Genomic DNA, 6,000 nt, shown 5'->3' on the forward strand with positions numbered 1-6,000 from the left:
ATTTACTAAAAAACTCAAACTCGGTACGCCCAAAGCGCAACAGCACTATATGTCAACATACTGGCACCAGTTAATATAATTTTTTTTTTATGACTGACACATAAAAAATTAAATATTTGAACAAATTCTTATCCTCATTACACCTTTGAGCAGAGTGTTTAACCTGAGGTTCATCCAGTACGTTTCTTTAGATAAAACCTTCTGCTGAAAGACAAATAACTCAAACTAATCCTTTTGCTTTCTTTGTCTCCTAGTGCTGAAATCGTACATCATTCACATTAGGGAAATTTGGATGTTCTGACATGCTTGCACGTTGTAAGAACATTCATTTATTTGTCTTTTCTCTGTGTATTTGTGGAAAGATGTATGCTTTTTTGTGCGGACTCTGGATTGTCAAATTTGTTTTTCTGTCTCCTCGTCTGTATCTGTTGGTTTATTTTTGTCTTAACTAATTTGTACCTCAGTCTGTCTCTTGAATTTCTCTTCTCCTGTATTTGTCTAACTGGCTATTCACACAGGTCGCATTCCTTTTTCCTTTATCGCATTTCCTTAAGCAATGTTATGAATTGGAAATCGGTTTGATGTCAATAACATTGTATATATTAGAGGCCCTCTTTTATTTCACTGTTACATTTAATGTTTTCTGTCATTGTAATCCTTCACACAGTATATTCTGAATGCTTAAACTGACAAGCTTATGTAGTTACACCATCCATCATGCTGTCATGAGCTCAGGATTTCACATGAGCAACGGACTGACAGAGTCATACACAGACAAATAAAGTGACAGACAGACTGACAGGTAGATGGAGTGACAGACTGACAGAGCTTTAGAATGACAGACAGAGCAACAGACAGACAAACAGACAGATAGAGTGACAGACAGACAGCGACAGAGTGACAGACAGATAGATAGGGCAGACAGAGCAAAAGACAGACTTCAAGACAGAGCGACAGTGTGAGAGTGACAGATAAATTGACAGACAGACATAGAGGGACAGACAGACTGACAGACAGTTAGAGCAACAGACAGGCAGACAGACAGACAGTGTGACAGACAGACAGATAGAGTGACAGACAGATAGAGTGACTGACAGATAGAGCCATAGACAGACAGACAGGGAGATAGACAGCGCAATCGACAGAATAATAGAGTGACAGACAGACAGATAGATAGATAGATAGATAGATAGATAGATAGATAGATAGATAGATAGATAGATAGATAGACAGACAGACAGACAGACAGACAGACAAATAGAGCAACACATAGACAGACAGACAGCTGCAGCGACAGATAGACTGACAGAAAGGTTGAACCATAGACAGACAGCGCAACAGACTTGCAGACAGATAGAGAAATAGACAGGAACAGATAGAATGACAGGCAGACAGAGTGACTGACTTACAAATAAAACAATACAGTGACAGACAGAGTCACAGACAGACAGATAGAGTAACAGACTGGCAGACAGACTTACAGACAGAGCGATAGAGTGACAGACTGACAGACAAGCAGACAAAGAGAGCGACAGACTGACAGACAGAGAGACCAATAAACAGATAAATAGAGCAACAAACAGACAGACAGCTAGAGCGACAGACAGACAGAGCCATAGACAGACAGAGATACAGAGACAGAGAGAATGACAGAAATAGACCTGTAGACAGACAGAGTGACAGAAAGACTAACACATAGAGCAAAAGATTAACAGAAAGACCAATAGACCAATATTTACTGAATTATAATGACTTTTTATGATTTGCAGGGCAGAGTAAAATTGCATTCAGATTCATTTTTTGGCTTGTAAGGGAGTAAAAACCTGTAGTGCTGGCCCAAAACACAGAAAAAAGTATATAGAGTATAGTGACGTGTAGTGTAATGTTCTTAAGTCACATTATTTACTCCTCTTTTTCCTTTCCTCTGTAATCAGTCTAACTACTGTGACTTCACACTACACGTCCCATTAACTTAGGCAACTTCTTCCTAAACCATGAGCTCTCAGTGACCCCAGCGTCACGCCGCCACCAAAACAATGTGCAAGCATCCAAATGGAGAAGCTGTTCTCTTTGTGCGCCCCAGACCATAACCGCCAGCATTACGCCATTGTGGTCTCCGTGTGTGTGGAGGTTTAACTGGACTAAGAGGAGAGTAAATTGATTGGGACTGACTGGCTCATAAGCTTATAGCAGCTTACAGCCAAATCTTTACATCATCAGCACTGAGGCTTTACTGAAGATGACGCCAACCGCTCTGGAACACATTTGCCAATCAGCATTACGAGCAGCTGAGGGGCTCAGGAAATTAGCTCAAACTTATATAGGCAGAGTGAAAAAGCATGTGAGAGTCTGTAAGTCAGTGGTCTTAAATGACAAACAGGAATGATCAGAATGCAACTTTTGTTTCCGTCTAACTAATTTCTTCCGCTTAACTGTGCAGCTTTTTCAAGACTTCATATTATTATGTTTTTTTAAAAAAAAAAAAACACAAAAATAAGTCAAAAGAACAAAAGATATGTGTTGAAAATAAAGGCTAAAACCACAATCTGGGAAAATATAGACAGACTTTAAATTTAATTAAAAATATAATACCGAAGCTCATTTCTTCTCAAGTGACTTAAAAAAAGAAAAGAAGAAAAATAAGAGACGATGAGAAAACCAAATGGAAAACAAAAATTTGTTTTGACACACATTTGAAACTTCGTAGGAATGTGATAAGAATATAAATAGATGTAGTGCATTAATAAAAAAAAAGCTCAACGAGGAAACGAAAGAAAGAAAGAAAGAAAGAAAGAAAGAATGAATGAATTACATCCTACCTATTGATGTATCTTTTTGTTGGAGACTCCACAACAGGAAACTTCAAGAATCTGAAAATAAACAGAACAAAACCAGCTCAGTGATGCACTAATTACTTATATTGCAATCTGCATAAACTGTCAAAAGAATCACAACATCTCTAAACCAAGTACAAAACATCATGTTATTTCACCATTTCTTGACCGTTACATTGGACTTGGTATAAATAGCCATTAGCACATTTTATGCATTAGCATTTGCACCACCTTTACCACAAATGACAAAAAGCAAGATTTATATTTATTTATTTTTAATTAATTAATTTATTTATTTCTGTATTTAGAAAACTTCTGCACTTTATCAAACTATGAAAAATACACAATAAACAGATAATAATAATTTAATTATACATCAAATGAATGTAATATAAATTATCCATTTAAATAAATATATAATTTCAATAAACTAATAAATTATGAGTTTCAATTACATCAACTTGGAATAACTCCTGAACACTTAACCCTAATTCGTTCAATTCATTCAGGGCCCCATATGTTTAGTTCATTCACAAACGCATCATTCAGATACAAAACAGAGATTCATTCAGGTATGTTCAATTACAAAATCGGTTCACCTACAAGATCCATTCAATTACAAAACATAATATAGATGATCTATTCACTTACCAGATCAGTTCACAAGATCCACTCACCAACAAGATCTGTTCAATTACAAGAACCAATTACCTACAAGATCTGGGCCTGTATTCACAAAACATCTTAAGGCTAAAAGTAGCTCATAACTTGCTGATTTAAGAGAAAACATTTAAAAAATGGTTCAGTTTCAAGACTAAATTTAGGATTTTTTTTGGATTATATCCTTGTTTTCATTAAAATGTTGGGTAAGAAGTAACAACTGTTCTTGCATCCAGTCTGGGTCTCTTTTACATTTGCTTGTATTTGTATCAGCCATTATTATTCTACTCTGTTAATTAAAAGGCTGTTTATATGCATATCCACTAATTGTTTATGAGAAGCACACATATAAGAGACTGACAATTAGCTGAACATATACAGTCATGGCCAAAAATATCGGCATCCTTGGAATTCCCTCAGAAAATGCAACACTTCTGTCAGAAAATTGTTTCAACTGCAAATGTTTTGGTATTCACTTGCTTATTGTTTTTGTTTGCACTGCAACAACACACAAAAAAAAACAGAAGAAAAGTCAAACTTGATAAAATTTCACACAGAAATAAAAAAAAAAATGGACTGGACAAAATTATTGGCACCTTGTCAAAATTGTAAGAAATAATTGCTTTTCAAGCATGTGATGCTTCTGTAATTTGTATTTAGACACAACTGTGGCAAGTAACAGGTGTGTAATATAGTAATCACACTTACAACCAGTTTAAATGGAGAAAAGTTGACTCAGCCTTTGTGTTGTGTGTCACACTGAGCATGGAGAAAAGAAAGGAGTGTAAAGAGTTGTCTGTGGATTTGAGAGAAAGAACTGTGGGAAAACATGGACAATCTCAAGACTACAAGTCCATCTCCAGAGATCTTAATGTTCCTGTGTCCACTGTGTGCAATATCATCAAGAGGTTTACAGCCCATGGTACTGTAGCTAACCTCCCTGGATGTGGACGGAAGAAAAATTACAATGGAGGATTGTTCGAATGGTGGATAAAGAACCCTGATTAACCTAAACAAATTCAGGCTGATCTGCAGACACAGTGTCAGCTTGCATTATCCATCGCCATCTGAATGAAAAGTTTGCCAAAACTTATGTGACAAAACCACAATCCTTCAGGGAGAACATACTGTGGACAGATGAGACAAAAGTAGAGCTTTTTGGTAAAGGACATCATGGCACTGTTTACAGAAAAAGAAATGAGGCCTTCAGAGAAAAGAACACAGTCCCCACAGACAAATACGGTGGAGGTTCAAAGATGTTTTGGGGTTGCTTTGCTGCTTCTGGCACTGGATGCCTTGACTGTGTGAACGATATCATGAAATCTGATGATTACCAAGGAATTTTTGGGGCGCAACGTAGTGACCAGTGTCAAAAAGCTGTCTCTCCACCAGAGGTCATGGATCTTTCCTGCAGGACAATGTCCTGAAATGTCCAGCAATGAGTCCAGATCTGAATCCCATAGAACACCTGTGGACAGATCTCAAATTAGCAGTTGAGAGAAGGCATTCTTCAAATCTGAATGACCTAAAGCAGTCTGCAAAAGAAGAGTGGTCCAAAATTCCAGTAGAGAGGTGTAAGAAACTCTTTCATGGTTACAGGAAGCAACTTTTTTCCAAAGGGGGTGCTACCAAATATTAAGTTAAGGGTGCCAATAATTTTGTCCAGTGCATTGTTTGGGTTCTGTGCGGAGTTGTAATTGTTTTTTGTGTTGTTACAATGCAAATAAAAAAAATGTGAGTACCAAAACTGCAACTGCAACAAGGGTTACAAGAGAAGGGTTGCATTTCCTGACAGAACTGCAAGGGTGCCGATATGTTTGGCCATCACTGTACTTGTTTAATTAGCGACACTTAGCCTGCATTTTAAAATCTTTTTTTTTTTTTAATTCTATGAAAAAATCTCTGACAGAGACCCCTCCCCTCCGTTTTATCATCCATATGTGCTGGACTGACACAAAAACACCTGGTGACATGGTCTACACACATCCATCAATGTCTCATTGTTATTACTAATTAGCATGTGGCAGTGCATCAGGAAGTTACTCCATTGTGCGTACTTGGCATGGTCAGCAGGTTTGGGTGAATAAAGTGCAGCGATCAGTTTCAGTTATGAACCTGCCACGTAAAAGAGCTACGCTTGAGGACACCACAAATAGCATAATCTGCATTGCAGACGAGGTACACGTGTACCTAACCTCTAACCTCTCTTCATTATGTAAACGTCTGATACACACACCCAGCTGGACTTGGAAGCCAGGCCGCCATGACCCTTAAAAAGCACAAGTGGAACACATAGGCTAATTGTGCATAAGCAACAGCTTCTCCTCAGACCAAGACACTTTTTTGGCTTGAAAATAGAGACCCAAATTGGACGTGGGTTCTGCTTTCACTGCAACGGTTTTTCCTGTTGTGCTCTCGTTCTCAGAGACCCTCACCGTTCTTTTAGTATTCCCCCAACTCCACGGCACGTGCAATGTCATGAACTTTCATTATTCACCGCCCAACA

At 37.8% G+C, this 6,000-nt stretch overlaps 1 protein-coding gene across 8 annotated transcripts in view; it reads right to left on the bottom strand.

Annotated features, from left to right (window-relative positions):
• LOC127156969 (zinc finger protein 469) overlaps window positions 1-6,000 on the bottom strand; it is a 396,695-nt gene that overhangs the window by 275,910 nt on the left and 114,785 nt on the right. For all 8 annotated transcript variants that reach the window (XR_007825812.1, XR_007825811.1, XM_051100150.1 and 5 more), the window contains one exon: window positions 2,820-2,870. The gene's annotated coding sequence lies outside the window, so the exon portion shown is untranslated. The remainder of the gene's footprint in view (window positions 1-2,819; window positions 2,871-6,000) is intronic.

The sequence above is a fragment of the Labeo rohita genome, chromosome 25 (genome assembly GCF_022985175.1).
Source record: "Labeo rohita strain BAU-BD-2019 chromosome 25, IGBB_LRoh.1.0, whole genome shotgun sequence".
NCBI lineage: Eukaryota > Metazoa > Chordata > Actinopteri > Cypriniformes > Cyprinidae > Labeo > Labeo rohita.